Consider the following 26,528-nt stretch of genomic DNA (forward strand, 5'->3'; position numbering starts at 1 on the left):
GGTTGAAAAATATTTGAGAAAAAAAATAATTAAAAAAGTAACCACCAAATAGTAGACCAACTCTGAAAAAATGTTTAACATAAAATGTTGTAACTAAAGGAAATGATAAAGATGTTTAGGGCCTTCAGCAAAGAAAGAAAATAGAAAAAGAAGTAAATTATAATAGACAAAATTTAACCTCACAATCTTTCTTAGCCATTTTATAGTTGAAGTAAAAGTATAACATTCATAACATGCTATGGTGCTTAACGTCTGTAGAAGACAAAGTTAAAACAATGAAACTTTCAAAATGGAGAAGGTAAGACTGAAATGGAAGAGAAGTTTCTATATCTACTCAAAGTGCTAAAATAGCAACAGTGGCTGTGAAAAATTACACATGCATGTGATAATGCCTTTAGCAAAAGCAAACAAACAACAGAAAGTGATAAAAAAAAAACAATGGGAAAAGAATATTTTAAATACATCAAAACAGATCTCTAAAAATATCCAAAACCTAGCAGGAATGCAAAAGGGAATAAAAGTAAAATAAACAGATGAGAAAGAAAATAAATAGAAATCAAAAATAAAATACAAAATTTGGCATGTCATTACTTTATTTAAAATTTCCAGGCACTGCAATTACTATACTATGAATGCATAAGATGTTCCAACACCACATTCTCCACTTACAAGTCCACTTCCGCTATTGTCTCTGGGTCACACCCTTCTCCCTTATGCCATAATAATGGTCTAAATAAGCAATTTAAAAATGACAGAAAAAAGTCAGATTGATAGATAGTTCCTGGTAGGGCCTGATAGGACAAATTCTAGTTCTATCCCAAGCACTGTATGGTCCTATAGGTACCACTAGAAGTGATCACCAAATATAAAGCTAGGAATAAGCTCTGAGCACCACTGGTGTGACCCCAGAATATATATGCATTGTGTTTATACCTATATGTGATAGGAGAGATGAAGAGAAGTAACTTCAAAATGTGGCCCAACCACACACTGTTTTCTAAAACTTCCCTTCACATATAATGAATTACATAGATTGAAAGTAAAAAGATAAGAAATTATATATCATGTAATTATTAATTTTCTGAAAGCATTATTTGCTATATTAGTGAGATAAATTAAATCTCAAACCAAAAATACAGCTAAGGGTTAATAACTAATAACTAAGGTTATTAACTAAAAGTAACAATTTTATATAAAAGTATACAAAGTTCGGGGGCAGGTTCATGGGGGAAAAAAGTATACAAAGTTCAATACATCAAGACATAATAATCCGGGGCCGGGCGGTGGCGCTGGAGGTAAGGTGCCTGCCTTGCCTGCGCTAGCCTAGGACGGACCGCGGTTCGATCCCCCGGCGTCCCATATGGTCCCCCAAGAAGCCAGGAGCAACTTCTGAGCGCATAGCCAGGAGTAACCCCTGAGCGTCACAGGGTGTGGCCCAAAAACCAAAAAAAAAAAAAAAAAAAAAAAAAAAAGACATAATAATCCCAAATACATATGTACATATAGCTCCAAATTATATAAATGAAGTTATGGTTGAAAAAAAAAGCACCCCAAAGAATATCAGAAGTACAGCTGGATACATCTTTACTTGCCTCACTAATCGTCAGAAACACTAAACTTAAAATCAACAAAGATATGGGCAAACTTAATTATGTTATATCATTAATCAATAGGATCTAAATGACATTAGAACATGCTCCTCAACATAAGAATACACATTCTTTAGAGTATCATGAAGTGTTCACCAAGATGCATAAAATTGTAGATCACAAAAATATTTTTAAAATAATAACACATACAAACCATGCAGTCTATATCTCTGACCACATGAAATCAACTTGAGGCTAACACCAGAAATAAAAACATGTCTCTAAATATCCAAAAGCTAATAATGGCTGGAGTGACAATACAGCAGGGAGGGTGTTTTTCTTGATTGCTGCCAACCTGAGTTTGATCCCCAGCACCCCAAATTTTTTCCTGAGTCAGCTAGAAGTGATCCCTGAGAAAAGAACCAAGAGTAATCCCTGAGCACACACCAAATATGGCCACTCGCCCACCAAAATAATGCTGAGGACAATATTACAATATTGTCAATATTGACAATATTACAGGATAATTATTTCTTCTCTTATTGCTAAGAACTGTGCTAACTACAGAGCCTTTGTAGATGGCTTTTTTTAGGTTGAAGAAGTATTCTCTCTGTTCCTAGAATAATGAGTTAAGACTTGTCCTCTGATATATATATATATATATATATATATATATATACATAAAAATATGGCAGATTCTGCAAATGCATCAATTTTACATACATGGAAAATTCTGAACATTCTGCATTTAAATTACTAGAATTATAGATATTAAGAAAAAATCTCTGGGGTATCATTACATAATTTTATGTAGAAAATAGAATGTTTATATTTATAGAGATTTCTAAGTGAAATTTTGTTCCCAATAGAAGCTATATTTTTGGACTTTCATCCTGCCCTTATTATTCTTGTTCCTTACACTTTCGTGATAATTATAAAACATGCACTACTATAACTAATAAATAAAATATTTACCTTCATTTAATTCCTAGTCAAAAAAAAAAGAAAATATCTCTTGATATAAACTATATAACGAAGTTAAATTTTTAAAATGAAATCTCCTGGGGCCGGCGAGGTGGCACTAGAGGTAAGGTGTCTTCCTTGCAAGCGCTAGCCAAGGAAGGACTGGGTTCGATCCCCCAGAGTCCCATATGGTCCCCCAAGCCAGGGGCAATTTCTGAGCTCTTAGCCAGGAGTAACCCCTGAGCATCAAACGGGTGTGGCCCGAAACCCCCCCCCCCCAAATGATATCTCCTATTCTGAAATTACAATTTCTTAATATATGCAGCAGTAAGCTTTTCTTTCTGCCAAAAATGCACAGTTGGCACTGATTTTTGACAAGTGGGAAAGCTTTTCCACATATGAACCCTCTACTTGATTTTAAAAGCACTAATCTATCCAACTCAAATTTTCCTTAGATTTATCCTTTTTTAATTGTAACAAGTTTCAGAGAAAAATGCTGAATGGTTCAAAGAAAATGAGTTGAAATCTAGAGTTTTGTCCAGTGATAAAGCTGATACACTAAGAAATAGATATCAGACTGTCTGAAAGAGTACACGGAATAAGGTATCTGTGTTGTATGTGGGTGGTATGGTTTGATCCTCAACACCCTTGGGAGTATCACCAAATATAGAACCAGGAGCAGCACTAGAAGGGTTATCCCCCTTCTCCCTCTAAATTAGATATCACAAATTATGGGCAACGTTGCCACTTGAGATGAAAATTTATGTTTTCCTCACATGCCATTAAACAAGTAAAACCATTAAAACTTCTATACATGAATAAAGGCCATTGTGTTTACAAATAGCAATAAATTCTTTCACCTAGTGTTAAAATAACTATGAGAGGGGCTACTATAGAACAATTTCTAATCCTATTTTAATTCTTCATGTAAATGTTGCCTTGGTTTAAAAATTGATTTTTTAAAAAATTGTTAAAATAGGAGGAAAAAATATCTGAAAATCTTTAATATTCTAGACAAAGAGATGCTAAGGAAAATTTTCTTCTTGGATGTGATCAAACTTAAAGCTAAATAAAAATTCCCCCATCTGGTTTTCATGTAAATTAAGCTGATTATAGTGTTCAATTTTTATCTTTCCTCTCCATTAGAGTAACTATCACATATTTGCTGGTTAACTACAGACTGATTCTAAATAAAAACTCAGATGTGGACTAAAATTGTCCTGGTTGTTGTTTTTTCAAATAATCACTATGACTGTCACATGTGGTCACGGATCTTATTTGTGAAATGCCTTGAAAATATATTTTAAATAACTGCAATAAAATTATGCACAAACATTTTCCCACAGAATTCAGTGATTCAAATTAAATCCATATTTACTTGTTCTTCCTACTAATAATTCACATATTCATATCACAAAACCAGTCAAATTTAGTATTAGGACATTAATTAAAGCATATTTTATATAAATAATTATTTTCACTTGGAAGATTAAAAGAAACTATTTGAAAAAATTATCAGACCCAAACACCAAACCCAAAGTCATCAACAACAGAATCAAGATACTCAATCTAGGGGCCAGAGCATTGGTACAGCTGTAAAGAATTTGCCTTGCACGTGGTTCAATACCCCGGTGTCCCATATAGTGTCCCTAGCCAGGAGCAATTTCTGAGCACAAAGCCAGGAGTAACCCATGAGCCAGGAGTCACTGGGTGTGGTCCAAAAAAATAAATAAATAAATAAATAAATAAATAAATAAATAAATAAATAAATAAAAAATAAAATACTCAGTATACATCAAGATATATAAAAAAGGAGCCAATTACTCTAGCAGTCCAGGGAGCAAAGGGGGGAGGTATGGGATGCATGCTGGGAATAGGGGTGAAAGGAGGCCAACACTGGTGGTGGGAATGGCCCTAATTCACTGTCACTTTGTACCTTAAATATATCTCTGGAAGATTTGTAATTCACATTGATCACAATAAAATAAAATAAAAAGAAAGAAACTTCAGTTGGGTAAGTAAAATTTCCTCCTAGAAGTATTCAAGAGGCATGATGCTACCCCTAGCAACATGGGTCCATAGGAATGGGAGAGTCAGTTTAGGTAAAGATGATGTGCTCCTTAGGGGTGACCAAAGTATACCCGGCAGTAATAAATGGGAGGTAATGGGGCAGAAAAAGATGTGTTGCAAAATATTGAACTTCAGGACTGAGTTATTGCCCCATTGCCTACACAAATAAATTTCCTTAATCAGCAAATATTGTGCTCCCTTAAATGAGTAATCTATCTAAGCAACCAAAAATGTCACATTGAAACCAGAAAAAAATATTTTTAAGACTCTACTTAGAGTTCAATCAATATAAATTAATCTAAACTAATCCAACCTCCAAATCTACAAGTTTTCCATTTACTTTAAAAAAAAATCAACTTCATACTGACAGAACTTAACAAGAAAAATATCTAACCCCATCAAAAAATAGAGAGAAGAAATGAACAATTTCTCAAAGAAAAAACATAAATGACCAAAAGCATGTGAAAAATGTTCCACATCACTAATCATTAGAGAGATGCAAATCAAAACAACAATGAGGTACCACTCACACCACAGAGACTGGCACATTGTCACAAAGAATAAGAACAATCAGTGCTGGCAGGGATGTGGGGAGAAAAGAATTCTCATTCACTGCTCGTGGAAATGCCATTTAGTCCAGCCTATAAGGAAAACAATATGGAAATTCCTCAAAAAACTGGAACTTGAGCTCCCATATGATACAGATCTACCTCTCCTAGGGATATACCCTAGGAAAACAAAAATGCAATACAAGAATACCTTCCTCACACCTATATTCATTGCAACACTGTTTACAATAGAGGAAACAACCCAGATGTCGATGAATGGCTAAAGATACTGTAGCACATATACACAATGAAATATTATACAGGTATCAGGAGAGATGAAGTCATGAAATTTTCCTATACATGGATGAACATAGAAACTATTATGCTGAGTGAAATAAGTCAGAGGGAGAGAGACACAGAATAGTCTCACTCATCTATGGGTCTTAAGAAAACTAAGACATTATTGTAACAATGCTCAGAGATGAAGACTAGAAGGACCAGCTCACAATATGAAGCTTACCACAAAGAGTGATGAGTGCAGTTAGAGAAATAAATACACTAACAATTACCATGACAGTGTTAATGAGTGAGAAAAGAAGAATGCCTATCTCAAATACAGGCAGGGTGTGGGGAAGGAGCTGGGAGGCATTGGTAGTGGGAATGTTGCACTAGTGAAGGGGGGTGTTATTTTTATGACTGAAATTCAACTCCAATCATGTTTGTAATCACAGTGTTTAAATAAAGATACTATATAAAAATCAACTTCACTGAAAACACACTAACAAGGAAAGAAACAAACAAAAAAAATTATTTGTCTTGGGACCATACCCAGTGGCACTCAGGACTTACTGCTGACTGTATTCAGGGATCATGAACCCAGTGAAATTCAGGGGATCGACCACATTCAGTGCAGGGTATCAAACCTAGTTGGCTGCTTTGTACAAAGCAAGTACTCAATACTACTATCTCTCTAACTCCAAGAAAGGAAAGGAATTTTTATAAAAAAACCAATACAGCTATTTTTACTAAATAGTTGTGGCACCAGTGCAGATGATAAAAGTCGGCAAAAGAAGCAGAAACATTCAGAATAAATCACTTGTCAAACAAAATGTTCCATTTTTCACATGCCTATGCTGTAGAACAAAAGTAACACAGAAATCTAAGTGCCACACATAGATTAGAAAAATTAAGCAATATACATTGCTCTGCATGCTCCCTAGACCAACAGTATCATCAACTTAAAAAAGAAAGGAGTTCTTAGAGACCTATGGGTCAGCCTTGAAAGGGGCCAAGTTACTTTTGACTTCCCAAGTAAATTTTAGGAGACAAATGAAACATAGGTCAACAGGTTGCTCACAAGTAAAAAAAAGAAAAAAGAAGGGCCGGGTAGGTGGCGCTGGAGGTAAGGTGTCTGCCTTGCAAGCGCTAGCCAAGGAAGGACCGCGGTTCGATCCCCCGGTGTCCCATATGGTCCCCCCAAGCCAGGGGCGATTTCTGAGCACATAGCCAGGAGTAACCCCTGAGCGTCAAATGGGTGTGGCCCAAAAACCCAAAAAAAAAGAAAGAAAAAAAGAAAAAAGAAAAAGTGCAAGAGAAAGAAGAATTTATCATTCACCTTCCCAAAGTCTAAATAACTCTTACTACCTTGGTTGTGTCCACTATACTGTGTACTCTGAGCAGTATGACAAACAGAAACTAACAGAAATAAGGAGTAGTAAACAATAAATAAGCAAGCCTGTTTAAATTTATCTTGGAAAAAACTAAATTTATTTTAAAACTCTAACTTTGCCCACACTCCGTGGAAATATGCTTTCTAATATCATTCAGTACTGACAGATAATACTAACAAGAGATCTTAAGCAATTTGTTTTTCATAACAGGTCCCAAATAAAATAAGACAAAATCTCCACCAAAATAAATCTTCCTTCAGAGCTGGAATGATAGTTCAGCAAATAGGGACCTTGCCTTGCAGTCAGCTCACTCAAGTTCTATCCCTAGTATCCCATGTAGTCCCCTGAGCCCACCAGGAAGTGGATATCTGAGCACAGAGCCAGAAGTAACCCCCTGAACATAGCCGGGCATACCCCCCCCCCAAAAAAAAAAAAACTTCCTCCAGCCAATTTGGGCTTTCAAAAAGAAAATCTCTCCTGTGCTAAGTTAAGGACCCTCTTTAGGGTTGTAATGTGATAACTAGGCTTTCTGTTTTCTTTGACGAGTGGCAGATCGATAGTAGAACCAATCTTTCTTTCTGCCCCCTTCTATGACCTCAGCAGATTGATAGCCTTTGACACCCCTTCTACTAGCAACCAAGATTATCAGAGTATCCTTTTTGTTGTTTTTGTTTTGAGTCTATACCCAGAAATGCTCAGAAGTTACTCCTGGCTCTAAGCTCAGAAATTATTCTTGGCCGGAGCAGTGGCACAAGAGGTAAGGCGCCTTCTTGCCTGCACTAGCCTAGGACAGACCGCAGTTTGATCCCCAGTCATCCCATATGGTCCCCAAACCAGGAGCGATTTCTGAGAGCATAGCCAAGATTAACCCCTGAGCGTCACTGGGTATGGCCCCAAAACAAACAAATAAACAAAAAAAGAAATTATTTTTGGCCCGGCTTGAGGGATGCCAGGGATGGAAACTAGGTTGGCCATGTGCAAAGCAAGCATCCTATCTGCTGTGTTACTGCTCTGGACCTGGTAATATAAAATCTTAATGCTTCCCTTCTCATGGTTTCCTACCTATTTATTCCACAGAGGATTAGGAGAGACTTGAAGGAAATTCAGGCAAGGGCCTAGGGAAATAAATCAGAGTCCCTGGCCAATTTTGTTTAGCATTAGTCCTCTCTACACTCTGTTCTACTGATGGAAAACATTGAGGTGCATAGTCTAGTAAAGGAAATTAGCAAAGAGGAGCATTTGAACAAGAAAGAAGCTGTTGGAAATGTTGGAGATGTTGGCTATGTGCAGAGGCAAAGAAATGCGAATTGTCAATATTCATCACACACAACTCTATCAGATTAACTGGACTTTAGTTGATCATTTAATATAGATCCAGAAATACTGTAGATTTCTCATCTACAGAGCAAGAGAAAATTCATATTTGTATTCTGTAGAGTCAGAATAAAGAAGGTATAGCCAGGATATCTGGTATAGGAGTAGGGAAGTAGTTAAAGATTGAAGGAAAGAGATATTGTAGAGGAAGGAGATTAATGGATACTAGAGGGAAAAGAGAAACTGAGGTTAGCAAACACAATACTAGAAACAGAATATACCTCCTAGATAACTTGTGCTCTTGTTCATACTTAAACCTTTCTCAGCTTTATTTACATCTTCTCTCCTCACTGGCACTTACTGTTAGCCTTTAGAAAGCCTCTAGTCTGCTTAATTTAAACAGTGTTTTTCACTTGTTTGTGCCATTCCCTGCATTGCTCAGGGGATTTTATTCTATTTCTGTGGTCAAGATTGACCTCTTGGGGGCCTGTAAGGTGGCGCTAGAGGTAAGGTGTCTGCTTTGCAAGTGCTAGCCAAGGAAGGACTGAGGTTCGATCCCCTGGCATCCCATATGGTCCCCCCAAGCCAGGGGCAATTTCTGAGTGCTTAACCGGCAGTAACCCCTGAGCATCAAATGGGTGTGGCCTAAAAACAAAAAAAAAACAAACAAAAACAAACAAACAAAAAAACTATTGACCTCTTGGATGTTTTGTGGAACATACACAATACCTGAATTCTAAGTAAGGTCACAGACTGTGTGAAAGACAAATGCCTTATCTTCTGTACTATTTTTTTCATTCCTCACCAATCTTTCTACTCAAAAAACAATGTTAACTAAAATAATATAATCTCAGAACAGGATACACTTATAAATTATTAATGTACAATACTTAATGGGTGAATGTGCCAAAGAGAATATAAACAATACAATAGCTTCAAAAACCATTTGCTTAAGACAGTAAAATTAAGAATTTAAACTTTTAAGTCTCATTTTACAAAAAACTCTAATAAATAAAATTAATTTCTAGGGGCAAGACAGATGGTACAGATGCTTAACACACTTACTTTGCACAGAACTAAACTTATTTAGTCACTGGGACTACAAATGGTCTTCCAGACACACACTTCCAAAAAGATCACCTAAGGACAAATCCAGGAGTCAGTGGCGAGCATCACTAGTGTGACCTCAGGACCAAAAAATAACCTCTAAAATATTGAAATATTTGGCTAGTGAACTATTAATCTCAGTTCTACTTATTATTATCGATAATATATAGCATTCATATGATTATAGCAATAATGATTAGGAAATTATGATAGCTACATAACAGTTATATAAACATTCTAAATATTCATGGTACAAGGTATTCAGTAAAAACCAGTGCCATATAATTTAAAGTAAAAAGTATCAGTAACATATATGATGATTCAAACCAGGCAAAAAAAAATGAAAAGAACTACATCAAATATTAATAGTGAATTACTCAGATTTTAGTGAGTTTTTTTCTTATTCTATTATCTACTATTCATGACTGAAAATGACTAAACCTTTTATTCCTGTAAAAAGCAAACTTTCTTGGGAAAGAAAACATTCTACTAGCATAGAAAAATGTCTAGGTTTTGATGACAACTAATCCTGTAAATATCAATCCTCAAAAATAATACTCCTTCAGTAAATTGGAGCACAGCATACAAAAATTTATGAGCAAGATCAGTCAAAGAGAAACTTAAATTGCTTGGAAAACTATCATAGCTTCCTTATTAGAGCTAAATTGCAGATTTCAGTTCTTGGTTTTCAAAATGTGTCAGAATTTCTCACTCTAGATCTAGAAAACATTTCTCAGCTGACCTCTTGGTCTAGCTTTCTCCTGCCTGAAAAGTTTTTTCATCTTTGAATGTGCTGCCTCTGTTTAAAATACTCCTACTAATCCTCCATATGTATACTTCTCGTTTGAAAAATTTAGCAGTGATCTTGTACCTTTGCTTATTTGTTCATACCAGCTCTGTCTTGGAATTATGTAAATTGAACTGTAAAATATCTTAGCAAGTTTCAGAAGAGAGTCTATGGCCATGTAAACAAGAACTAACTTCCTAAAAATCAATTATTACTAGACCCAACTTTTCTCACAATCTAATCTAAATCATAAATGTAAATATGAGCTCTATGCTATGACCTCATTTAAGAAGTAGTTTTATGTATCAATACCCTTATTAATTTTTAAAAGGATTCTATCAAGCAGATGGTTCAATACTTGAGAAATGATGGGCTAAGATGAGTATGTTCCTGTCTGCCATCATAGTACTTAATGATTATTTGCACATTAGCAATCTGACACCTGAAACATTAAAAAGTTGACCATCTAAAGAGAAAATACATGAATCATAAATGGAGAAAAACACATGGCAAATCAAGAGACAAAGCAAACACCTACCATCTGCAGTTTTTACAAAAACAAAAAAGAGAAAAGAGCACACAAATCAACAAAATTGTTAACCATAGAGAGCAAGGCAAAAAAAAAATCAATTCACTTTTCCACATTATAGACTCACACTTAGTTTAAACACAACCTCTTTAAACAGACACTTAACACCTAAGAATTGGTGCTTGTCCACAATTCACCAATTACTAGCGGTATGATCTTTCCAAGTTCTTTGGCTTTAAAATAAGTTATTAACATTTATGTCAAATCAGATTTATGTCAAATCAAATGAATAACATCAATCAGCTGTACCTATCCATTACACTTGCATTAAAGGCAATTCTGTCAAACACCCATGAACTAGTCAACTGTTTCTACTACCAACATTCCTTAAAGGCTTCTGTTTGTAGTTGGTTGAGTTTGTGTCTGTTTGTTATTTACTTTTGGAGCCACACAAAAGGGCTTACCTCCTAGCTCTGTGCTCAGGATCATTTATTAAGGAACTTGGAAAACCACTAAATCAAAGGTTGGCAGGATGCAAGGCAAAGCTCCCTAGTCATTGTGCTATCTCTGCAGTTCCTAAATTATATTGTACTTTTACCAATATGAACTTCTGGTTTTTCTATTACTTTTCCCTAATTGCTATCTTGAGCAACATCCCTGTATAACCCTGTCCAAAACTCAATGATCATTGTAATACTTAGTCGGTGCAATACTGTGCAGAGTTTTTTGGCATAAGATATCTAAGAAAATAGGAATTTTTTCCACGTGGGATCCAAAGAATTCCTCTCACTTTCATAGCAAACTGTCCTATACAAGGGAGTTTACACAGGTTGTTGCTGATGTTTGAAATTATGCCTAATAAAAATCAATGCAGCAATTAATACACAATAGGCCATATATACATATAGGATATGTTAAACACGTTGATATGCTATTAATACCACAGAAGGCTTTGCCATCTTTGAAGACCAAAAGACTTGCACTCAAATTCATGTCTTGTGACCTTGAGTGGATAGATTTTAACTTCCCCGTGCCTCCTTACTTCTGCACATTAGGGTGGTTGCGCGCACGTAATAGTAATAATAGATATCTAAAAACAAGTGCCTCCGCTCTAAAAGCTTTCCTCTCAGATGGCACTTACATCTCTTGCTCTTCTAATAGAACCAGCCTCGTGCCATCTAAATACAACTTGGGGAGACAGCAATCCTGCCTGCTGACACAGTAGCAGCAGAAGCCGGTGCGCCAGGAAACTGAACTGATGATGCAGTAACAGGCCATGAAGTCAGCATCCCCCAATTGCAAGAAGTTCCAGAAACCGAGAGGCCTAGAATTGATTTCACTGGCCCGGTGCGAAACAGACACCCGCCTGACACACTTTGAAGACTGCACCTTACCCCCAGGGGGATTTGTCCCAGGAAACAAAACAAAAGGGGGACAAGCAGAGATTTCAAGACCGAGCAAGCAGGGAGCAAGCAGCCAAGAGGATGGGTGGTGGATGCTCCCGCCCTGGTGGGTCCTCGGGAGCCTGGCATTGAGGGGCAGAGTGCGGCTGCTGGCATTGGCACCCTCCCCCAGACGCGCAACCCTCTCGGGGCACGCAGGGTGCTGAATCACAAGCAGCAGCAGCATCCAGAGTCCGCGGGGGACAGTGTTTCCAGAGCAGTGACTGATCCCAGGGGCTAAGGGACACAGAAAGGGGGGGTCACTAGGATGGGGCAGGGGGTCCTTACCAGGGAAAAGAGAGCCCCGCGCCGCTCCTTTCCTCCTCGCAGCCTGCGGTCCAGCTGCAACTCCCGGGCTCCTCCTCTCCTCCTGGGCAGAGCCCCCTGCGGCCCGGCAGCTGGCACAGGCGGCCCGCTGCTCCCCCGGCGCCCGAGAAAGCCACCGCTCCGGCTCCGGTGCTCGACCCGGAGCAGCTGGAGCAGCTGGCACCGCCCAGAGGGGTGCGGCCTCCGCGGGTCCAGACCAAAGGGCCAGCCGGGCCCGGGGGTGCGCGACGTGCCGGGTGGGGCGGACGGCGAGACCGCGTGGGGCTGGCGATGGCTGGGAGGAACCAAGCATAAAGGGGGGATCGCCGCACCCCACCTCACTCGTAGCTCCTGTGGGGGACTTGGGGCTTCTAGGACGCGCGGAGGAGCAGCGATTTTGCAAGCTATTTGAGGACTCTCCTACTTGTCTTTTTGTTTTTTAGGGAACCCCCCTCCCGGCTTGCCTTGGTCCCGCTCAGAGCGCCTTTAGAACGCTGCAAACAGAGGACCTAGCAACCCCAGCGCTAGGGCGGGGTCCCCCACTTCGAAAGCTCTGTGGAGGGGTGCTGGTGTGACCCCTTCCTTTTGCGCCCCAAGGGGTCCGCCAAGGGGACCCCATGGCCCAGAGCTCGGTGCACAGAGCTCCCGAGACGGCCGGCCGCCAAGCGCCACCAGGGCAGGTAGAGTCCTTGAAATGCACTCTCCGGATCTTCTCTCTGAGCATCTTGGGGACTCGTCCCCAAATCAAAGGGGCTGCCAGATCTGTTTAGAAAGTTAGATCAAAGAATCCAGAAGTAGGTTCCCATTCTAGAGAATGGCAGTTCATTCAGAAGAATGAAAGAACTGAGATCACGTAATTGTCGGGGTCGGGGTTGGAGGGTGTAGATCAGAAAAGTAATTGAAATATACTTTTTAGAAGAAAGTCCATGATATTTTAGACTTGCTCTCCACTTACAGATTGGTGTCTCCCAATGGGAACTGGAAAGCGAAGCCTGTCCTCGTGGGAAAATGAGATCATGAAAATAGGAAGGAAAGGGTCCACAAGGCATCTCTTAAACTTGGGGAAACACGGGTATAGTCCCTGCTCCCACCACATAAGCAGTTTTCAAAGCTTCATTCACCATCACAGAGGGAAGTATTCCTTATAGAAATTCCTTATAGAAAAATGAGAGACAGAGACAGAGAAAGACAGAGAGACAGACAGAAAGAGGAGTTGGCATCTCCCTATAAAATATATGAAAAACAAAACTGAAGCCCTCCAACTGTCTTTTAAGTAATACAAAACGATATTCCACAATAAAAAAAAAAAAAAACATTCTCCCTGGTTAAGGTTTTGTCATCTTTCGAATAAATTAATATAAATCAATCATCTACTTGTAGATTAAACACTACTGAGAGCATTTCCAGTCTCATTCCTTTCATTTATTCTCAAAACTCCTGTGAAAAGAATGGGACTGTTCTTGTTGCTCACTGGAGAAAGTGGGTCCCAGAGATCTTGCTGTGTTGAGTTTCCTTGTGGTGGATTGGCAGAGCAGGCCTTGTAACTGGAGTGTTTCATTTGCTCTAGAATGCCTTTGCTCTAGAATGCCTCTGGGAAAGATATCAAAGATATGGATCATATCGATGACTGGCACTTAAATGCCAGTGTGTTTATCCCTCCTTTGCGAAAACTAGGTTTATGTGGTAGAGAAATGGACGCTAAGTTACCAAGATGGAAATCCTATAATCTTTTAGTTGAGTGTCAAAGCAGTTACCTTGCATGCGTAAGAGACTGTGTTCAAGGCTCAGCAACACAAAATATTTGAGAGACAGATTTAAAAAGAACCTAGAACCAAATGAGGCTGAGTTTTACCCAGTAATAACCTAAAATATCATCAAAACTGCCATATGAGGATCATGTAAGAGTGAGAAGAAACTTTCCATAACCTTTTTGTTATTTATTTCCACACTTGTGTTCTGTGCATTACATTTGCAATATGTCTGTTACCACTAAATTTTAGCTTAAACTGTCATTCTTCCAATCCAAGGAAAAAACAAGATTATTTCAATGAACCAAGAGCCAGTGATTCCGGAGCACAGAGCCAGTAGTGATCCCTTGAACACCACTGGGTGTGGCTCCAAAATTTTAAAAAATTAAATGGACTAAGGGCCAAAGAGATAATACAGCAGGTAAGGTGCTTGTCTTGCACATAGCCAAATCACTTTGAACCCCACACCACTGTGACCTCTGAATATTGTCATATGTGGGTGTAGCCCCCATATACACCCTCCCCAAAAGGGAAGGAACTAAATCACTGAACCTCATATGCCTTACTAGTGTTTAAAAAAAGAAACAAGGACATTAACAATCCCTACTTGATCTTAAGTATGCTCTAAGAAATCAAGAATAAAATGAAGTTGATTTTCTATGTTGTGCCATTGCTGTTATATGTTTGTTGCTCTCTGTGCTCCCAAGTGAGTGGCAGCATGAGAGATCCCCAAAGTACTCTGTTGGTAAGGAGCCAGGGCACTTCATCACCAAGGACATCAGGCATATGACTAAGAGTGGCCTGCTTCAGCCAAAGAAGTATGTATTTCTTTACTTCAGGTTCAGTTGTTTCAGTTTTCTTTTTCTTTTTTCAAAATTCTATTCATTTTTTATTATAATAATAATTTTTATTTTGACCAAAGTGGATTACATATCTTTCACAGTAATATTTTAGGTACGTAGTGACATTGAATCAGGAGAATTCTCACTACCAAAGTTGTCCTTCCTCCACCCCTGTTCCCAGTTTGCATCCCGTATCCTCTTCCTTTACCCCCTGGCTGCTAGTACAAGTGGTCCCCTCTGTGTCTAGCTTGTTGTAGATTGGATATCAATTCTGTTGTCGTTGGCTTTGGATTTGGTGTTTGTTTGATCATTTTTTATTACAACTGTTTGATCTTGGTACACTCCATTATTTCCCCCTCAATTTGTGAGGTGGAATAAGATGGTTCACGTTATGTGGATCTGTTTGAAGGAAAGAAAAAAATAAAATAGGGCAAAAATTAAACAAGCAAAAAATGGGCAAAGTCCTTCTAGAGCAGGGGTCTTCAAACTACGGCCCATGGGCCACATATTGTATTTATTCCCATTTTGTTTCTTCACTTCTAAATAAGATATATGCAGTGTGCATAGAAATTTGTTCATAATTTTTGTTTTTACTATAATCTGGCCCTCCAACAGTCTGAAGAACAGTGAACTGGCCCCCTGTTTAAAAAGTTTGAGGACTCCTGTTCTAGAGCCTATAAATATCAATTTGAGAGAAGAAAGGGAAAAAGAAAGAGAAACATAACAACTATACAAAAAGAAAAATCAAACAAAATAATCCAAAAAGCACCACAGCAATAAAGACAACCACCACACAATAACCAAAGTCCTGAATTAAAAACAAAACAAAGCACAAAAGAATTGAAAAAAAAAACACCAACAATAACAAAACCAAAAAGCATTATTTTATGCTGCTTCTTTTCAAAATTCTATTCTTTTTATTTCTAATTTAGTCACCATTAAATTACAAAATTATTCATGACTGAGTTTCAGGCATATGTTTCAATGCCAATACCTTCACCAGTATCCACTTTCCTCCACCAATGCCAACCACCACCATTTATCCTTCTCACCTCCCACTGTGGGGGTTGGTAGTGTGGTAGTCTGCATCCACTCTATTTTATGTATGTACACACACACACACACACACACACACACACACACACACACATACACACAAGTTTTTGCACTGTGGTATAGAGTACTATTCCTGATAGGATTTTATACATAACAATTTTACCACCTTTCAGTAGCATCTCACTTTCCTTTACCATACCCCTCCCTATCCTATTCCCAGGCCCCTCAAGGGGCATTTTTCCCACCGAATACCAGTTCTTCTCTTATTTATTTCCATTGTACTTGGGTATTTATTATTCCAGCATTATGGTTCTTTATATCGCTAATTCTGTGTCAATCTCTCTCTCTCTTTCTCTCTCTCTCACTCTCTCTCTCAATTTACTCAGCTTGATACTTTCTCCAGATCTCTCTATGTAGCAACTTATTACATGACTTTTATCTTTTCTTACGGTGAGTAAAATCCCAAAGTGTATATGAACCATAGTTGCTTTATCTGGGCATCAATGATTAGACACTTGTGTGCTTTCCAGATTTTGGTTATAGTGGATAGTGCTGTAAGGAACACCAGGGGTGCAAATGTCCTTTCTCCATTTTGTTTTTCGGCTGGTAGGGCATAATACAAGAAGTAAAATTACTGGATAAAATGGAAGCTCATTCCTAGATTTGTTTAAGGTATGTCCATATTCTTATAAGGTATTTCTAAGACAATCAACATTTCTAACAGCAATGAATAAGTAGGATGATTGTCTCACTTACTTTGTTGTTTTTTGTTTTCTTGCTTGTTTTTGTTTTGGGGCCATACCTGGTGTCACTCAGGGTTTACTCCTTGCTTTATACTCAGAAATCACTCATGGCAGGCTCGGGGACCATACTGTATGCCAGGGATTGAAACTGGGTTAGCCCATGCAAGGAAAATGTCCTACTAGTTGTGCTGTCACTCTGGCCCCTCAATTCTCACTTCTATTGAGAGGCTTCCTTTTTTTTTAATCATGAATGAGTATTGAATATTGCCATATGCTTTCACTCGGTTTATTGATATACTCAACTTTTTATATTCTCTTTTATTGATATGGCATGTTACTTTTTTATATTTTAAATGTTATTTAAACACTGTCATTAGAGACTGGGTCAGTGGCATAGGGCATAAGACGTCTACCTTGTGTGTGCTAGCCTAAGATGGACCGCAGTTGGATCCCCCAGCATCCCATATGGTCCCCAAGCCAGGTGTGATTTCTGAATGCATAGCCAGGAATAACCTCTGAGCGTCACCGGGTGTGGCCACAAAACAAAAACAAAAACAAAAAAATAAACACTGTCATTAACAGGGTTGTTCATACTAGAGTTTTTTTCATAGATAAAGCTGTTCACGATTAAGTTACAGTTATAAAATGCACAACAACCTTCACCGGTGTGTGTTTCAAGCCACCACATCCCCAGTTTCCCTCTCACCATCACAGATGCCCTCTTCCCTCCTCCGCCTGCTTCTGGGTCAGGCACTTTATTTTTCTCTCTCCCTCTCTCTCAATCTCTTTCTCTTTCTCTCTCTTCTTTGTTCACACTGGTTATTTGCAATACTATTAATGAAAGGGTACCATGCATGTCACTTTATCCTCTTTCAGCACCCAGTTCTTGTCCAGAGTGATAAGTTCCAACTATCACTGTTATAGTAGACTCTTCCTTACTATAAATGCAGTCTCCACTATTTGTGATAAGCTTCCTACCAGGGATTTGTCCTATTGTTTCTGAATATCATCCCCACTTGTCTTTTATTTTTCTTATATTTCAAAGTTAAGTGAAATTATACTATATTTATCGCTCTCCCTCTGACTCATTTCACTCAACATAATAATCTCTGTCCACCATGTATAAGCAAATTACGTGATTTTATTTTTTCTAATGGTTGCATAGTATTCCGTTGTGTAGACATATCACTGTTTCTTTAGCCACTCGTCTGTTGTCGGGCAGCTGAGTTGCTTCTAGATTTGGTCTATTATAAATAGTACATGATGAACATAGGGTTCAGAAGGCAGTTTTGTATTGCATTTTTGATCTCCTAGGGCCATGATGGCAAACCTATGGCACGTGTGCCAGCGGTGGCAAATAGGAAGCAGCTGGCATGTGGGAAGGTCCACAATTAAGATATGCAGTGAGAGCCTCACAGTTTTTAGATACTACAATCTTATTATTAAGGTTTTATTTGACATGTTGGCACTTTTAAGAAAATTCTTTGATTTTGTGCGACAGTTTGGGCACGCATGCTCAAAAAGGTTAGCCATCACTATCCTAGGGTATATACATACCTAAGAGTGGTATTGCTGTATTATAAAAAAAGCTAAATTTCCAGTTTTGGGAGGAGGGTTTTGTATATTTTTTTGGTTTTGGGGCCACACACAGTGCTGCTCAGGGGTTACTTCTGGGTCTGCATTCAGAAATGACTCCTGGCATGCTCAGGGAATTATATCAGTAGAAGGATAGAACACAGATTAGTCACATGCAAACACACTACATGCTGCACTATCATGCAGGCCTATAATTTCTAGTTTTTTGATGAATTTCCAAATAGGCTGGGCTAGATGGCATTCCCACCAGCTGTGAATAAGAGTTCCCTTTTATCCCCACATTATGACAGCACTGGTTGTTCTTCTTTTTTATGTGTGCCATTTTCTGTGGTGTGAGATGACACCTCATTTTTTATTTGAATCTCTTTGATTATTATTGATGTGGAGCATTTTTGCATGTGCCTTTCACCATCTGTGTTTCTTCTTTGAAGAAAGTCTAGTCATGTCTTCTCCCTATTTTTGATATGATTAGATTTTTTTCCTTGTTAATATCTTCCAGTACCCTATATATCTTAGATTAACCCTTTATCAGATGGGTATTGGCTGAATAGTTTTTCCATTCTGTGGTAGCCTTTGTATCCTAGTCACTGTTTCCTTTGAAGTTCAGAAGCTTCTCAGTTTAATGTAATTCCATTAGTTTATTATCTCTGTTTCCACTTGTTTGGACAGTGATGTTTCTTACTTGAAGATGCCTTTAGTCTCAATGCCTTGGAGTGTTTTGCCTATGTTTTCTTTTATGTTACTTATGGTTTCAGATCTGATATCCAGGTTTTTAATCTACTTTTATTTGACCTTTATGCATGGTATTAAAGATAATTCTGATACCCTGATGATGGGGAAACAGTAACAACTTGATCTAAGGGCAGGTATCTCTCCCTCACCACCCAATGGTGAGATGAAATCAGAAGACACTCTGCCCTAGGATCTGTACAAGAATCAATATCTCTTGTTACAAAAGACTGTCTACAGCAACCATGACTAAGCAGAACATTCCCTGGGACCACAAAGAAAGACTTTATCCTAGGCTTCATCCTAGAACCTGCACAAAAACCAAGATCTCTAACTACAGAAGACTGACTGTTAACCATGACTGAGCAAAAATTTTTCTTCGACAGTAAAGAGAGACATGTGGTTGAATGACCAACATGCTCAAAGCCTATAGTTGGTCTTTTGACAGTATGCTTCATGGGCGGAGACACCCTGTATCTCTTAGGCCAAAGGAATTTTCTTTCTAATTTCTCCAATATTCGATGTATCTATGCAAAAAGAAAAAACCAGACCTGCTCCTTCCCCCTTTTTCTTTTCTTTTAATTTCATGTATATTCTAGATAGGGGCTCCCACTTTTCCATAGAACTTGAATCACTTTGTTTTGTCTCATATTTTCATGTCTTTTTACAAATTGAGAAAATAAAAAAAAAAGTTGATGGGGGGCCCAGGAGCCAAGTGTTCTCAGAAACATTGAGTGGGAAAAAAAGAGGTCAGATCTAAATACCCAAGCCAATGTCAAGACAAAAGAATCAAGAGACCCAAACTATAATAAGCTAAACACAAAATGGACCTGTTACACTAGTATAGTCCAGGGGGCTAGGGATGGAGGTTTGGGATGCACATGGGTAACTATCATGGAGGGAGGTCAACACTGGTGGTAGGAAGGCCCTAATTCACTGTCACTAAACACCTGAAATACAACTGTGAAAGATTTTTAATTCACAGTGGCCTCAATAAAAATTTTTTAAATAAAAAATAAGAAAATAAAGATATGTGTGAGTTCACTTTTTTGTAATTGATCAATGTAATTGATCAGTTTTTCTAACATCCCGTATTAAAGAAGCTTTAATTGCTCCACTTTATATTTCTTGCCCCTTTATCAAAGATTAATTGGTTACATACCTGGGGGGGTCAGTCTCAGAAAACTCAAATCTTTTCCATTAATTTGAGGATCTGACTTTGTTCTTGCCCTTTTATCAAAGATTAATTGGTTATATACCTGGGGGTCAGTCTCAGAAAACTCAAATCTTTTCCATTGATTTTAGGATCTGACTTTGTTCCAATACCTTGCTGTTTTAATGACTAGTGCTTTATAGCACAATTAAAAGCTGGGAAAAGTTATGCCCCCCCATCTTCATTTTTCCAAGGATTGCTTTAGCTATTCATGGGCATTTATTCCAAAAAAATTTTAGGAGTGTTTGATCCACTTATTTGAAATATACCATGGTTATCCTTAGAGGTATTGCATTAAATTTGTACAATGATTTAGGAAGTATTGCCATTTTAATTTTTTTTAATTCTCCCAATCCATGAGCAAAATATATGTTTCTATTTCTTTGTGTCCTCTTATTTATTAAAGCAAAGTTTTATAGTTTTCTTTGTATAGGTCTTTCACCTCTTTAGTTAAGTTGATTCCAGGATACTTGATTTTCTGAAGCACAATTGTAATTGGGATTTATTTTTTAATGTCTCTTCTCTTTCATTATTTATATATAAAAATACCATACATTTTTGTGTGCTATTTTTTTTTTTTTTTGGTTTTTGGGCCACACCCTGTGACGCTCAGGGGTTACTCCTGGCTATGCGCTCAGAAGTTGCTCCTGGCTTCTTGGGGGACCATATGGGACGCCGGGGGATCAAACCGCGGTCCGTCCTAGGCTAGCGCAGGCAGGCACCTTACCTCCAGCGCCACCGCCCGGCCCCTTTTACATATTTTTTTTTTTTGGTGTGTGCTAATTTTCTAACAGCCATTGTTCTATAAAAATCTATAATTTCTAGAAGCTTTTGGTAGATATTTAAGATTTCTAAATATAGTATCATGTCAGTTGCAAATGGTGAAAGCTTCACTTCTTCCTTTCTATCTGGATGCCTTTGATATTTTTTTCTGCCTGATTGCTATGGCAAGTACTTTCAGTACTCTGTTGAACAGAAGTAGTGAGAGGGGGAAACCTTGTCTTCTGCCAGATCTTAGAGGAAAGACTTAGTATTTCCCCATTAAGAATAATATTTGCCATGTGCTTAGATAAATGGCCTTGACTATATTGAGAGAAGTTCCTTCCATTCTCATCTTGTTGAGAGTTTTAAATCATGAATGGGTATTCAACCTTGCCAAATGCTTTATCTGCATCTATTGATATGATCATATGATATTTATGTTTCATTTTGTTGATATGGTGAATTATGTTGATTGACTTACATATATTAAACTATCTTGCATTTCTGGAATGAATCCTACTTGGATATGGTGTATGACCTTCTTGATGAGCCATTGGATCCTATTTGCTATAATTTTGTTGAGGATCTTTGCATCTGTGTTCATCAAGAATATTAGCCTATAATTCTCTTTTTCTGTGGCATATCTGTCTGCTTTTGGTATCAGGTAGATGTTAGCTTCATTAAAACTATTTGAGAATCTATCTGTTTCTTCAGTTTTTTGGAAGAGCCTGAAAATGATTGGCAGTAGGTCCTCTTTAAAGGACTTAAAGAATTCATTAGTGAATTTATCTTGGCCTGGGATTTTGTTTTTGGAAAGTCATTTAATTAACGTTTTAATTTTCCCAGTAGTGATATGTCTTTTCGGATATTCCAGTTCATCTTGGTTCAACCATGGGAGGTTAAAGCAGTCCAGTAATTTATTTGTTTCTTTCATGTTCTCTTGTTTTGTGGCAAAAAGTTTCTCAAATTAATCTATGATTACCCTTTGAATTTCTGCAAAATCTCTAGTAACCTCCCTTTCTTATTTCTAATTTGCTTTACTAAGTTTTTCTCTCCCTTTATTTGTGAGTCTTGCTAATGGTTTGTCTTTCTTGTTTATTTTTAAACAACCAATTCTTGATTTCATTGATATTTTGGGTTTTTTTTTTTTGAGTTACAATTCATTAATTTCTGCTCTAAGCTTTATTATTTCCTTCTGTCTGCCTATTTTTGGTTCATTTTGTTGACCATTTTTTAATTATTTTAGGCTGCACCAATAAGTTATTTATGTAGGCCCCTTCTTCCTTTCTGATGAAAGCTTGCAAAGCTATAATTTTTTTCTCTCTCTTTTGCTGTGTCCCACAATTTCTGATAATTCATATCTTCGTTCTCATTTGTTTTCAGGAATCTTTTGATTTCCTCTTTGATTTCATATCTAACTCACTGGCTGTTCAGTAGCCACTCTTACAATTCTTCCTTTGAAGGCAGTATATCCTTGTTGAAGTTTAGCCTGGTTGATCTATAGAGGAGTGACAGTGTGGTATTAAAGTCTCCCATTATTATTGTGTTGTTATTGATGTCATTCTTCAAATCTATCAGCAATTGTTATAAGTATTATTCTGGCCCCTCATTTGGGTGCATATAATATTTAAGTGTGTGATTTCTTCCTGTTGTACATATCCTTTATTATTAAGAAATGGCCATCTCTGGGGCCGGAGTGGTGGTGTAAGCTGTAAGGTGTCTGCCTTGCCCGCTCTAGCCTAGGACGGACCATGGTTTGATCCCCAACATCCCATATGGTCCCCTAAGCCAGGAGTGATTTCTGAGTGCATAGCCAGGAGTAACCTCTGAGCGTCACCGGGTGTGGCCCAGAAAGAAAAAGAAAGAAAGAAAGAAAGAAAGAAAGAAAGAAAGAAAGAAAGAAAGAAAGAAAGAAAGAAAGAAAGAAAGAAAGAAAGAGAGAGAGAGAGAGAGAGAGAGAGAGAGAGAGAGAGAGAAAGAGAAAGAAAGAAAGAAAGAAAGAAAGAAAGAAAGAAAGAAAGAAAGAAAGAAAGAAAGAAAGAAAGAAAGAAAGAAAGAAAGAAAGAAAGAAAGAAAGAAAGAAAGAAAGAAAGAAAGAAAGAAAGAAAGAAAGAAAAGAATAGAGAAAGGAAAGAGAGAGAGAAAGAAAGAAGAAATGTCCATCTCTGACTCTAATAATACTAAAAGCTTAAAGCCTATGTTGTCTGTATTCATATGGCCACCCAAGCCTTTTAAAGGGGAGTTATTTATTTGAAGGATTGTCCTTCAACCTTTGATTTTTAATCTGTTTGTTCTTACTTTTCAATTATGTTTCTTGCAGGCAGCAAAATGTTGGATTCAAAAGTTTGATTTATTTTGCTAACTGTGTCTATTATCTGGCTAATTTAGTACATTCACATTGAGAGAGAATTGTCATGGAATTTAGTGCCATTATTTTGCAGGAGTTTGGTGTGTCTGTTGGTCTGTCTTGTCTTAAAGTAAATCTTTAAGTTTGTCTTTTAAGGCTGATTTTGAGTCTTTAAAGTTTCTGAGCTATTGTTTATCCATGAAGCGGTATATTCTTACTTCAAACCTGAATGAAAGTATGGCTGGGTGAAATGTCCTTGGCAAAGCATTCATTTTGTTGAATTTTGTCACTATATCTCACCACTGCTTTTAGGCCTTAAGAGTTGCTTGTTATAAATCTACTGGACATTTTTTTTAATGGTTTTTGGGCTACACCCGGTGATGCTCGGGGTTACTACTGGATATGCGCTCAGAAATCGCTCCTGGCTTGGGGGACTACATGGGACGCTGGGGGATCGAATCCAGGTCCATCCTGGGTCAGCATCGTGCAAGGCAAATGCCCTACCGCTGTGCTATAGCATCAGGCCCTCCACTGGACATCTTAAGTATGCTTCTTTAAGTTATTTCATTTGAAGCTCACTGAAAATCCTAAGCATTTCCACTCTGAACTATTTCAGAAAGCTTACACAGGGGATTAATACTGATTGGGTCTGCAGTACTTCAGTCTCTAGTCTCCAAACATAATGGGTTTTGAGCTGCTTTACCATAGTTTCATTTGTAATCTGAAGGTACTCCTTTCTTATATCACTGTCAGTCTTCCCCACTGCTGCCTTAGAGATCTCAAGGAATTTTATGTGGGCGAGATATTATTAAAATGTGGCCTTGTAAATGTTTTGTTGGGGAGGCCATACACAAGCAATGTGGTCTCTACCTGGGTGAGTTATTCTTATATCTTCGTTCTGTGTTGATCATGAAGGCTCGCTAGTACTATTGCTACTGCTGCAACAACGTTGCTGTAGCTGCAGCAGTTAGCACTGGGAGAGTGAACCACAGCCACACCAGTGCTGCCACTGTGGGTATGTCATTCTTAGTTCTTTGTTCTGTGCCAATTCAGTAATCATGCTGCCACTGCTGGTGCTGCCACTGACACCCTAAAATTAACTTCTTAGTCCTAACATTTATAAAGATAAAAAAAAATTGCATGCTGGTAGGGCCAGAAAGATAGCTCAATGGACTGAGTACACATTTTATATATGGGAAAACTGGTTTCAATCCCCAGGCACAGATGGAAGCAATTCCAGAGGACAGAGTCAGGAATTTTCTCCAAAATAAGCACTGCCTAATGTGACCCCAAAACAAATAAAAACATTAGGATACTGGCAATTAAAACCTTCCATATATAACTTCACATTTGTTTTTAAAAAAAAAATTTATTTATTAATCAGCTTAGAGCTTTTCTTTTTGTGTTGTTTGGATCACACTTTAAATCCTTCAAAAATGGAGCCAGAGCTGCACTGCAGTGGACAAAATGTTTGCATTTCTCACAGATAACTGGGTTTTGATCTCTGGCATTCATAAGCTTCCCAAAAAGCCCCCAGAAGTGATCACTGAATACTGAGTAAGCAGGAAGCCTTAATCACTGCCAGGTGTGGTCCAAAAAAACCTTTCAAAAAGCCTCATGTTAAATATTATATATTCAATTATAATTACTATTATATGCTTGTACTTTAATTTTAAACTCTTTTCAATTCGTATATGGTACATGTAAGGGAATAGAAAATAATTAGAAACAACAGCATTTTTATAGTATTCATTTTGAAGAAATTGTCATGGTAAGCCAGTGAAAGCATTTGTTAATATTATGACTTGCATTTGCAATAATATTTTCAGTTTTGCTCATGTATGTTCTACAATTTTTATTATTTTTATTAAACTCATGCCAAATAATTTTCTGCAGTTCTCTTTTGAAAGAAAAAATTCATCATTTACATTTCTGGGTACATTTAATTAGGCAGGTTATCTCTGAATAAACAGGGATTGGCAATTTCTGTAATTTATTTTGTATTCATCGAACACACCAAATTTTCCAATACTTGTTTATTACAGGTAAGTCTCTTGGGTTTTCTGATTAAACAGGACATCTCAAATGCAAGTATATATTTATATTTTATGAAACATAACATTTTTTTCTGTTCCTTATGTAAGTTATGTTATATTAGCTAGAATCACCAGTACAAATGATTGTGGAGATGACTGTCTAATTTTATCATATGAAACTATAATCTTAAAATAAATCCAAGACTTAATTTTAACTATTTAAAATAACATCATTAGTGATTTTTTTCTTATTATATAAATACTTTTCTTGTATTCCTTCTGTTTTTATGAACACTAATTGCTTGACCTTCATGAAGCTTTTATCCTTTTATCATCTATTGATAATGACTGGGCTTTTTTTTCCTTTTAATTTTTAATGTAATCAATATGTACATAGACTTCCTGGTATCGAAGCACACTCTCATTCTTTAATAAAGCCTGTTTTATCACTCTTTTGTTCATTCCTCGTTGTATTCTCTAATGTATTATTTAAATATTTAGCATCTTTAGGTAGACTAAATTGGCCTGTATTTTTTCATTGCTGTTGCTGCTTTTTCTTCCGAGGGTTTAGTATTCAGTTATTCTGACTTCATAAAAATTAACTAGAGCATTATCAATCTTTTTCTAAAACCGATTATATTTGAATAATATTGGAATTAGGTATTCTTCAATGACTAGATTAAAACTTCAGTTAGAAATCTATCTGCCTGCAGCCTTTTTCAGTAGGAGATCATTAATCACTGCTCCAATCTCTTCTATAATAAATCAAGTTTTCACTTTGTGTCATTTGTGGTTATATACTTTCAAAGAAAGTGTTAACTTAGTGTAGGTTTTTTGTAATGTACTGCTACTACAAAGTCCCTTATTTAAAATTCTTTGAATATCTTCTACATTGCTAGTTTTGACTTTTTTTTCATTCATTGGAGTTATGTGGTGTTAATTTATTTTACTGGTCATTTTGAAAAACTAGGCTTTGGAGAGCTAAAAATGTAGCTTCGTGGTTGTGCACTTTTCTTGAATGTGTAAGGCTTTTGCTTCAATTCCTGGCTTATAAAACACCACTAAAATTCCAGTTTGATTCTTTTTCTGCTACTTTTTATGTTCTATGCATTACAGATATTTTTATCAGTG

The 26,528-nt window shown here is 37.4% G+C and overlaps 1 protein-coding gene across 2 annotated transcripts in view; it reads right to left on the reverse strand.

Annotated features, from left to right (window-relative positions):
- Positions 1-12,485, reverse strand: part of TTLL7 (tubulin tyrosine ligase like 7) — a 147,893-nt gene extending 135,408 nt beyond the window's left edge. For both annotated transcript variants that reach the window (XM_049771243.1, XM_049771241.1), the window contains exon 1: positions 12,308-12,485. The gene's annotated coding sequence lies outside the window, so the exon portion shown is untranslated. The remainder of the gene's footprint in view (positions 1-12,307) is intronic.
- Positions 12,486-26,528: the final 14,043 nt, after the last annotated feature.

This window comes from Suncus etruscus, chromosome 4 (genome assembly GCF_024139225.1).
Source record: "Suncus etruscus isolate mSunEtr1 chromosome 4, mSunEtr1.pri.cur, whole genome shotgun sequence".
In the NCBI taxonomy this organism is placed as follows: domain Eukaryota; kingdom Metazoa; phylum Chordata; class Mammalia; order Eulipotyphla; family Soricidae; genus Suncus; species Suncus etruscus.